The sequence below is a fragment of the Sinocyclocheilus grahami genome, unplaced genomic scaffold (genome assembly GCF_001515645.1).
Source record: "Sinocyclocheilus grahami isolate Dianchi unplaced genomic scaffold, SAMN03320097.WGS_v1.1 scaffold203.1, whole genome shotgun sequence".
Taxonomy (NCBI): domain Eukaryota; kingdom Metazoa; phylum Chordata; class Actinopteri; order Cypriniformes; family Cyprinidae; genus Sinocyclocheilus; species Sinocyclocheilus grahami.
In genome coordinates, this window is record NW_015505382.1 from 1,204,979 (window position 1) to 1,216,613 (window position 11,635).

At 37.6% G+C, this 11,635-nt stretch overlaps 2 protein-coding genes and 1 long non-coding RNA gene across 3 annotated transcripts in view; 2 read left to right on the forward strand and 1 right to left on the reverse strand.

Moving 5' to 3' along the window:
- LOC107595492 (zinc finger SWIM domain-containing protein 7-like) overlaps positions 1 to 11,635 on the forward strand; it is a 125,310-nt gene that overhangs the window by 64,254 nt on the left and 49,421 nt on the right. The gene's annotated exons all lie outside the window — the stretch shown is intronic.
- The window catches only part of specc1 (sperm antigen with calponin homology and coiled-coil domains 1), a 199,801-nt gene that overhangs the window by 26,663 nt on the left and 161,503 nt on the right, over positions 1 to 11,635 (reverse strand). The gene's annotated exons all lie outside the window — the stretch shown is intronic.
- The window catches only part of LOC107595494 (uncharacterized), a 19,904-nt gene continuing 9,997 nt past the window's right edge, over positions 1,729 to 11,635 (forward strand). The window contains exons 1-2 of the long non-coding RNA XR_001610273.1: positions 1,729 to 1,803; positions 2,913 to 2,914. This is a non-coding gene — a long non-coding RNA (uncharacterized lncRNA). The remainder of the gene's footprint in view (positions 1,804 to 2,912; positions 2,915 to 11,635) is intronic.

Consider the following 11,635-nt stretch of genomic DNA (forward strand, 5'->3'; position numbering starts at 1 on the left):
GAAAAGACTGCAGATATATTTTAAGTGAAATAGCGTGTGACAGAAAACAAAGGACACAGACGCAAAAGAACTGTTGTTACATCAATTAAAATATTGGAATGGACCTCACACACTCTAGACTGTTATCTCATTGTGTTTCACTGGACTTCCTGCTACTTCCTGTATATCCCAGTGCAGTCATTCTTCTTTGTATGAGTGCATGTAGTTTGGGAACAGGGCAAAGGGCCAGTGGGCAACCCTCTTGGGTTCAGCCCTCATCAGCCCCTACTAGGCCCTCAGAGTCCCAATACTTCACAAACATCTTTTGATTTAGAATCAGATGTTAGATTTGAAAGGAGACCCAGATAGAAGCTCCATCCTCAGCTGGGCCATTGGGGCTGAGATGAAGAGAAGAAGAGAAGTTCATTAGCCGTCTCTCGAGCAGGTCAGAAGTTCTTCAGTAAGGATGTCACCCACAGAGGGACAGTGAGGAAGGAACCATGTGAAGAATCCCACCATCTGTGCTACACTCTGACTGAGTGGACATGTCTTGACATTTATAATCTGGTGTGTTCGAGGCATCCATCCTAAAATGTCTTGTTTTATGTGAAATATAGAGATTAAAGAAAAATGAAAAAATACATCAGACAGAAAATAATATGGAGTACCATTGAACCTACTAAATCAAATTTTAAAGGAATAGTTCTCACAAAAAAAAAGTGCAACATGAACGCCTTTTTCCTTTTGTGAAACATAAATGAAGACATTTTAAATAATGTCCAAAAAAAGACAGTGACTATTGGCTGTTGAGCTCAAAAAAATTACAAAAAGCACAATAAAAATGACCTGTGTGCTATATTTAAATAAAGCCATCGAATAGATTTTTGTGATAAGTTATTCACTGCAGATCTTCCATTCTGTGATAGTTACCACATTTCATTTGCACTTGTGTGTCAATTCAAAACACTGAAAAGTGCATTAGCCATGAGATATGCGGGAGCCAATGATGTTTGGCATCACTGACCTGTTGAACCTTGTGCTGTGTCATGTTTCAAAGTGTACAAGCTCAAATGATATTTGAGAGCAGTGGAGGGAAAAATTATCAGCAAATAATGATGGTCTGTTTCTCACAAAGTTATCGTATGGCATCAGAGACACTATGTAGCAACATATGGATGGCGTTTATGGTGCTTTTACATCCTTTTTGGATCCTGATAGCCTTTGTTGTACTGTATTACAAAGAAAAAAATCTCCTTTTGTGTTCTATAGACGAAAGTATGGAATCACATGATGGTAAATAGATGATGACAGAATTTACATTTCTAAGATGAACTATCCCTTGTGAAAAAAAGTGCTCTTAATTGTATTGAGTGTGCACTTCAAATCTTAAAAGTATATTTTACTTGCACATCCTATATACTATTAATGAAATAAAAGGCCATTAAAGAGAATACACTTTCATGACTGTTTAACTCACTTAAATGCACTTTTAAAAGTGCACATAGTAAAAATGCCAAATTGTAAATCATTATTTTATTAATCTTTTGTCATTCTTTAAATAAATATGCTGACTAACATAAAGCCCAGAAACTTTCCCCAGGAACTAGGGACTTTGGGCCGGTACTCGGTGTGTTTCCACCGCGGGGAACCAGGATCTAAATAAAGTTCCGGGTAAATATTTGCCCCTCAGAATGTCCCTGCTCATGAGGTAGTACTTTTTCAAAATGTCCGGGACTTTCGGGGGTGGGACTTGGGCACTAAACATGCTGATTGGTTGAGTTCACATAGCACTGTATTAAAACCACCATTTATTCGCATAATTTTGTGAATATTGATGTTATTGTGTAATAAAATGTAGTTTTAAGAGTTGTTTTAAAATCAAATCTGATGTATATTTATAAAGACAGCGTCTATTTGAAAACGTGCTTCGCCAATTTCGGAGATGTGCACTCCGGGCGCTCAGTGCTCATGTAGTGGTTAAACAATTCGTTTTGGGTAAATCTAACGGGCAGTCTTTGGTCTCATGAATCTATTATTTGTTCCAGGTCATATCCTTTTGGCTGAGCACAAAGTTATGTTTCATAACTTTATATATTTATATAAAACAAATTATATATTTATAACTTTATTAAAATGAAAATGAAAAGAGGCAATGCTGTTTGATATAATATTTTGTTTCATTGTAATGTATGTACGTTCCCTGAACTACATTTCTGCGGCTATTAATAGCCTGCTTAAATGAAAACGAAAAGAGGCAGTGGTGTTTGATGTCATATTTCGTCTTACTGTAAATACAGTGAGGGAAATTGCAGTAGCCAAGGCGAGCAGACTGACGTTATCAAGTACGCTGCAGTTCCATTTGCAGAATTACCAGACTTGCGTCGTCCTGTCCCCGGGAGTTCACACTTCCGAGTCGAACTTGCGAAGTCCGAATTACCGAGGATTCAAGACCGAAATCTGTGTACTTTGTATTGAGAAACGGCCCTGGACTGGGAGGAGCAGTCGCGTGCAGTTCAGTGTCACCAGACTAACTTATTTGCCTAATTTTCATGGTACATTAGGCCGCAATAGAACCGCAGACAGCAACAGGGCTGAAGGAAAAAAGTTCCAGGTAATTTCGGTGGAAAAGCAGCTATATTAAACCACACATAAAGCACTTGATTTTAATTTTAAAGCTGCAGTCCACAAGTTTTGCCTCTTTGTCACCATCTTTGTTTGAAACCTGCAATTGCAGGAATTATTTTCACCAGTTACATGCACCAGCACGGCTCCAGCGCGGATGAATCTCATGTTTTGAGGTGTATGTGTGGTTGTCAGTCACTGCACTGGTGTAGATACTGTACTTCAGAATCACAGATTCTAGACTACATCTTGGAATATATGACCCAAATAAGAATTTTCACTGGATATTGTCATCTGAACGAGTAAGTAAGAAGTCTGCCACTTTTGTTTTGACCAACTGAGGAAAAAAGTATTACAATAAATTGCACTGCCAATGGTGATTAAATCTAACAATCAGTTAGCTCATATCACTTCAAACCGTGCAAATTATTATTATTGTTACACTTTGTTCTCAAATTGTTAATGTTAACAACATCAGCATTGCGTCAATATGTGTATATATATACACATATAGTCTAATCTCTAATTTCCATACCATTTGAATTTCATATAAAAAATATTTTAACCCTAAAAGCTAATTATTCTTTGTTAGATCTGGTTCTCTTTAAAATACAAAACTTGTGTAATCCCACATAGGGTGTAATCAGATGCACATTTAAAGGTGGGGTAAGCGATTTTTCAAAAACGCTTTAGAAACCTGATTCGGGCTGACTAGCAAAACAAACCTGTAGCCAATCAGCTGTAAAGGGCGTGTCTACTCTAAAGTCTGTCTAGTACACTGGACGCGACAAAGCGACCATTGAAAATCATTTGAAATTTGTGTCAATACGTCATAAATAGAACGCAGCAGCAGTTTTCTGTCAGGGATTTGTCGTGTCATGCTGCGCCACATCCAGTGTAGACCATAGAACTGTAATATAATCTAATTTCAGTCATATGTTTCATAAACACATAATCCTTTCTGGATTACAATCCACCATCAAATTTATACATTTAATTATTCCAGCTGCTGTGAGAAAAGGCTATAAACGATTCGCCACCTGCAGGATCATCACATGCGATAGCCTACTAGCCGGGACAACTTCTTTATGTTTACAGACGTGATGTAATGACGCAGCGGCATGCTCAAATTTCCCGCAAATTCCTACCAGTACCACTCAAATTAGAAAACATTATTATAAGCTTACCGTTGTAAATCGGGCTAAGGTAAACTATAATACAGTTTTCTTTAGTGTCCAAAACATTTCATTCAGTTCATACTTGCGTAATAAGTACTCTTTTTATTAAAAGCATATTTTAGTATGATAAATTGTAATCTAAGTAATAAAACAGCAATAAATAAATATTTGGAGAATTTCTTATTTTAGAAGTGTTTCTTTTTTTTTCATATAGCATCAAACTATAGCAATCAACCTGAACATACAGAGCTAAAGTGCTTCTTTTGGCATTTTGCTCTTCCATTGATTTTCTAATATCTTCCTCTGACAAGAGACCTGCTCAATCATGTAAACTGACATTCCTCACATGCCTGTCCTGTCTCTTATAGCACAGGTGGCCCAGAGAGGGTGATTATACACACATACACAGCCAAATAAACACTCACTAATGTACACAATTCTACACGGGCTTCAGGAGGCAATCGGGGGGTGTTTGTGTGTGTGCAGTGCAGGAATGCTGGGAGTGAGGCAAAGAAGCACGGAGTCACATCCTGGATGGTCTGAGTGTGCAGGGATGGGGGGTTGGGTGGATAATGTCATCAGAGCAGAAAGAAAGCGCAAGAGGAGGGGTACAAATGTTATAAAAACAGTAGTCTCCATCAGTACACTGGGACCCAGCTTCAAAAAGCAAACACAGCATCCAGTGACAGGAAATCACCCTTGCTCTCTTCAAAAGACCGAGACAGAGAGTGGATGCAAGACAGACAGAATACAACCTGCTAGTTTTCCATCAGTTTAAACAATATTGGCCCACCGATGTAGCTTACATTTCAGCTTGGAACAAAGCTAGATGTATTTTCAGCTTCTGCAGTAGAAACAGAAAGCAAGCTTACTCAAGTCAGCGTGTAGTGGTGAGCCTAAATGGTCTGGTAGCAAAGAAAATGTCACTTCCTCTATAAATACGACTCTTAGACAGTGCAATTGTATGTTTATGGTTTTGAGTCATTGGTTTTAAGATTATTAACACATCTCAGCTGTTTATACGCTGAGAAACAGAATTCTTACTGAGAGATTTACTATGTATATAAACGTTCATAAGCACTTGACCCACGTTAATAGAGTCCACATTTAATTGCACGGTTGGAGACAGCAAACGCACACACATACATTGCAGCTGGATTGTCAACACACACAGAAAGGGCTTTCAATGATGGGTCCACATCCTCTCTAGCACTGTCGGCTGTTATCTAACAAAGCCATAATGAGTAGTGACTTCATTGCAATATGAGAGACAGGCTTTTAGAGAATAGCAGCGTACAATCTCCATGGCCATCTCCAGTACACAAAAGCACACTAAATGACAGACATACTACATTATATAAGTTAAAGGAGTAGTTCATCGATTTCTGTCTGAATTACATACCCTCATGTCATTCCAAACCCATTTGACTTACATTCTTCTGTGGTACATAAAAGAGAGTTTTGAAGAGTGTGTAGGCAGCTGTTTCCCCAATGACTATGGGCTGCTAAAAAACAAAAAAACAAAACAAGAGAATGAATTTCAAAAAACGTGGCCACAAATGAAAAGATAATGGGAATGGATTCTTAAATTCTTTGTCACAATTCTTATTTACGCATTTCATGTGTGGGGTGCACAATAGCCTTTTGATGCCATAAAAATGTTTAAGAACATACCAAAGTTTTTATTCACTTAAAATCTTCCCCTCAGAGGTACTGTAGCTCTTAAATCTAAGGCACACTTATGCTTATTCAAAATTGGCTTGTATTTGGTTAAAGTACCCCTGTAGTCAGGGCCGGATTTACGCATAGGCATTCTAGGCACTTACCTATGCTCGCTCATCCAGGGGGGCTCAAACACGATGAAGAGATATATAATACTTTTTGTTATACTATGGGCTATCAACAATTAACAGTAAAAGAACCAAAACACCAGAAGACATAGAGCAAATAAATATAACAAAAAATATTTCCATGTTTTCCACCTTTTTTATGTACGGAAATCACGCTTTCTCCGGTTCTCTCTCACAGACGCGGAGACGTGGACAGAAACTTGTCATCAGCGCTGCCCCGCGAATTTATTAGTAAAATAGTTTCGCAGCTGAAAAGCTACATGACATTTCTCAGTAACGAGGTTCTTGAAGCAGTTCAACTTAAAGATTCGCTATTAGTAGACGCTGCTGGCTGAACACTGCTGAGAGACGCACAGACACACGTATTCAAATGCGCATAATCTCTCTCACTCTCTCTAATAACTGCATTAGCCTGCATATCAATGGCCCAAGCCTCTGTTATTAGTTTTAAAATGACGTTTTGGAATTTGCAATGGAAGGTTTATCTTGAAATAAATCATCTGAACAATAACTTGAAGTGTGGTTGTGACCAGGCCGTTAAAATTATTAGAGAAATAATGCACTCCCGAAGTGGTAATGTGGCCACGACGCAAATTAATACATTTGATTTTTATTCACTGAATGCAAGCACTTATTGCGTTAGAAAACACTGTAACGGTTTCCACTGATTACGAAATATTTTTGTTTGCTGCGGTGGTAATATTATATAGGCCTATTAATAAGGAAGAGGGGCCCAAACAATTGTTTTGCCTATGTCACGATAAGAGGTAAATCCAGCCCTGCCTGCAGTCACTGATTTTATCCCTTACAACTCAAAATCAATCAAATCAAAGAGCACTCCCCATAAAATCACTAAAAAGCTGTCACTAATCTTAGTTCACCACGTTCTCATTTTGTTATAATCAATAAAGCTCTACTCTGCACAATGAATCTCTTTTTTACATTGGTCTACACTTTGTTCTAATGGGAAGATTCGTGAACGTGCAGAACTCAGGATGGAGATCAGAACTCAGAGTGGATTCTGACTAACTTAAACACCTCAAATTGGCCATTGTATTAAAGAAATCAAAATTATTTGTTTGAGATTTGGCTACACTGCAAAAACACGATATAAATAGAAACCTATGACAAGTGGACATGAACAACCCTGCAGGTTGACGGGACTGCTTACATGCCTTTAACGATAGAAAGCAGGGGCTGTTTCAAACCGTGTTTTTGAGAACGTCTTTGGTACACTGCAGTTTTAAGGGGAAAATGCTCAACAATGGTGTTGACTGATGAAATTGCACATGGTTTGACTTAAAGTACATTAAAAACACCAGACAGACATATAAACCACAGGGAGTCTTTAAAAGACCTTTAAGAACTAATAGCACTGGCCATCATTGACATCAAATTTAGCAAAACGCGCCGTTTTTTTGTAATTAATTGTGAAACTTACTTGGAAATTCCAAGTGACAATTCAGTAACACTTTAGTATAGGGACCGATTCTCACTATTAACTAGCTGCTTATTAGCATGCCTATTATTAACATATTGGCTGTTTATTAGTGCTTACAATGCACATATTCTGCATGACCAGATTCTACATCCCTAATCCTACCCAATACCTAAACTTAACAAGTACCTTACTAAATATTAATTAGTATTAACTAAGCAGCAAATTAGGAGTTTATTGAGGCAAAAGTCGTAGTTAATGTTTTGTTAATAGCGAGAATTGAACCTTAAAATAATGTTTGACCAAAAATTCGACACAGATTTTTTTTTTCAGTGTACTTCTATGGTGCTTGTCTTTTTTTGGTGCTTACCAACATCTGTCCTTATTGACTTTCTTTGTGTGTAGCAATGCAAAAATTCTGCCTAACAATTCCATGTTTGTACCACAGAAAGTCATACTTATTTGTATTGCTTGAGCATCTGCAGCTTAGCTGCATCTGTGTTCTCTTTGTCTTTATTTACATGGCATTGGCTGAAAAAGGACCATAAATACAGGTGGTGAACAAAGCTGAGGTAAGAGGGGGCTGTATGATGAATTAGAGAGCTGAGAGGAGAGCCTAATCCTACCCAATACCTAAACTTAACAAGTACCTTACTAAATATTAATTAGTATTAACTAAGCAGCAAATTAGGAGTTTATTGAGGCAAAAGTCGTAGTTAATGTTTTGTTAATAGCGAGAATTGAACCTTAAAATAATGTTTGACCAAAAATTCGACACAGATTTTTTTTTTCAGTGTACTTCTATGGTGCTTGTCTTTTTTTGGTGCTTACCAACATCTGTCCTTATTGACTTTCTTTGTGTGTAGCAATGCAAAAATTCTGCCTAACAATTCCATGTTTGTACCACAGAAAGTCATACTTATTTGTATTGCTTGAGCATCTGCAGCTTAGCTGCATCTGTGTTCTCTTTGTCTTTATTTACATGGCATTGGCTGAAAAAGGACCATAAATACAGGTGGTGAACAAAGCTGAGGTAAGAGGGGGCTGTATGATGAATTAGAGAGCTGAGAGGAGAGACACAAATAAACTAGAGATGTCAGGGTCAGAGCTCCTCAAATAGAAAACCACTGTCTGCCTGACCTCTCCATACACAGCAGAGCTCCACCTCAGTAGTAACCACCCTCAGACCGCCACCGGGCCATGAGGAGGTGAGGAAAAGAATTAAAAGTCGGTTAAACTATAAATGACTCTTGGGTGATGGAAGACGCGTAGGAAGACGTATTATTCGAGAATGCCGCTTTTGGCTTCGTTTGTTGTATGTTGAGAATGCTAGAGCTCTGCACTGAGAAAAACAGCAGGAGAGGAAGTGCAGTGTTTTCAGGCATTGTTTGGCCTGATATTTCTGGATCAAAGTGAATGGTGATCATGCACCATAGGAAAGAAAACACACAAATAAGATCACTTTAACAATTCCTAGACAGCTGAGAGGCTAAATGGAGGGCAAATGGAGATTTTTATGTTCAGCTCCAAACCGGATCAAACACACCTGAACAAGCTAATCGATGTCTTCAGGAGTACTAAAAGGCTACAGACAGGTGAGTTTTATCAGAGTTGGAAAAAAGTATTTCAAAGGCATAGCCATAAGACTTCAAAGGCGTTAAAAATGTTAATATACTGTATATTCCCAGTGTCACAGAATAAGCCTGGAATGCAGACAATAAGCCTGGAAAATACCATTTTAAAATTGCCTAAATGCATGAAGTGTCAATTCTAGTAACGTTTGGATGATGGCTGTTAAAATTACAAAGAATGAACTATTATTACAAAGAATAAACTTACTGTAATTTGTAAATATATTTTTAAATATTAATGGTATCTGTCCAATAAGTAAAATAGGCCAATATATTTTGAGTTGATCATTTATAGCCAAATAATCATGGGACCTCATATCTTGCATATTTTCCTTTTTCTTTTAAGAAAAATGCCTGTTTTAAAATGTTTGCAGTTTTCTGCAGTTGTACACTTTTTCTTCTGTACATGATGTTTGGTGCTTTTTGAAGCCTGTATCTGCAAAAGTATTTCAAAGGCATAGCCATAAGACTTCAAAGGCGTTAAAAATGTTAATATACTGTATATTCCCAGTGTCACAGAATAAGCCTGGAATGCAGACAATAAGCCTGGAAAATACCATTTTAAAATTGCCTAAATGCATGAAGTGTCAATTCTAGTAACGTTTGCATGATGGCTGTTAAAATTACAAAGAATGAACTATTATTACAAAGAATAAACTTACTGTAATTTGTAAATATATTTTTAAATATTAATGTATCTGTCCAATAAGTAAAATAGGCCAATATATTTTGAGTTGATCATTTATAGCCAAATAATCATGGGACCTCATATCTTGCATATTTTCCTTTTTCTTTTAAGAAAAATGCCTGTTTTAACATTTTTGCAGTTTTCTGCAGTTGTACACTTTTTCTTCTGTACATGATGTTTGGTGCTTTTTGAAGCCTGTATCTGGACTTTTGAAGCAAGGAGGATAATCAGTAAAAAAGCAGATTGACATCTAAACAATATCTAGAGGAAAATCATATTTCTGGGTATCAGTATTGGCCAAAATCTCTATATTGGTTTATCTCTAACAATTAACCAGAGATTCGTCTGCTTACAGCACTAAAAGGATAGCTTAGTCAATTTAGAATTCAAATGACACCCATCTTTGTACAAAATAACTAATATACTGTAAGTGCTCTAATGAAAATACTAGGGGTGCGCCGATCCAATATTCAGTATCGGTATCGCTCCGATACTGGCATTTTCTGCTGGATCAGGGTATCGGTCAGACAAGACCGATCCAAATCTGATATAGTGCATATACTATTCTGTGTTATTATTAAGCCCCACGAAAGCCACATAAACATAAAGCACAATAAAGTTTCCGTGCACTATATTTCAAGTGTTCTGAAGCTGTTCCATAGTTTAATTTGAGGTACAGATTAATATTCAAGTCAAGAACACGTAAATTCTTCTCTCTGCTGCGGCTGTCAGTCATCCTCCATTCAGCATTCAAATTGCGCGTCGCGTTCGGTTATGACAGTCAAGACGATGAAACTCTCTCCAAGATGATTAAATGTTCCTAATGTTATACTTGATCTAATAAATGGTTTTGCATAAAAGGAATTTATCTTGCTGGAGTTTCGTTCTGTTTCTAAATCGTGTAAATTTCTACCGCATATCTGGTTAGATCACAAGACTGGAGTAGAGAGCACTATGAATTGTTAGTCACGAGCACAGTAACTGAAATTTAAAACTGTTAAAAGAAAAGGCTCAATAAACGAAGGCACATATTTAATACACGCATCAATATCTCTTCACTTTGTGCTTTGAACTTTTTTTATGCAGAGCGCTGTGCGCTGTGCGCTGTGACTCCGTGTTGCTTCAAGCGCGTCATTCTGCGCACGGGATGCGCATAAGCGCTTTGTGCCGATCTGTATTTGTAGCCTTTAGTATCATAATACTTTTGCGCAATGACAGATTATTAATAGCCTTTCTTGTTTGTCTTATCTATCATATGTTGCTGCCTCATTACTCTGCTATACATTTGAAAAAGCAGGGGTCTGAAGTAACAAATTACAAATACTCACGTTACAGTAATTAAGACGTTTTTATCAGTAATTGTACTTTTTTGAGTAGTTGTGTATTGTGTACTTGTGTACAAATTGTGTACTTTTACTTGAGTACATTTTAAGTGATGTATCGGTACTTTTACTCCGCTATTTTCCTCCGTTTGTGGTCGTTACATGCTTATTTTAATTTTATTTTTATCCATCAATGTGATTGGATAGATAGTAATAGGTCTCGTGACTTTCGTCAAATCAAATTGTACATAGAAAACCTTAACCGCCAGCTGTTTATCATGGCTGCCGGAAGCGCATTCTTCAAGCATCAATTCAGTCGCATCTTCCTCTAACTTAATATGTTAAGGTAAATTTCGGATTTCTGCTTACTAAATGATTTGTATATATGCTTGCCTATCTACACGGCCTGAAATTTTGGTGTGAGGTTGCGGGTATTTGGTGTGAGGTTGCGTACAGTGTTAACTCACACAAGTATCACGTTCGGTAGATTCCCTCACTTATGAGACGCACGATCTGCGCTGCCTCGTCTCTCTCTTGCATGCGTTCTGCAGCGGTCACTTGGATAAGTCGTTGTTGCTTGTGGAACTTGTTGACTTTTGATGAGTTTGAGCGCGTGATGCGTGCTGTGAAAAAGTGTGTTGGAAACACAAATTGAGGACCAATCTGCACCTTATTGATGACCCGTGGCGTTAATATAGCCTACTGCATCTGTGCCAGCGCGTAATGTAATAAAACTGCAGCTCGTTAATAAACTTTTTTTTCCCGCCTTCAATTAGCAAGTGCACTCGCGCATAAACAATTTTCAAGTTCACTTTTTGTTCCATTCAGTTGTGGATGCTGCTGATTCACCGAGACCGCCGCGGCTCAGCAAAGAGACATTCGTGTGTGTGTGTGTTTTCCTTTGAAAAAGTTTCCCCAGAAATACTT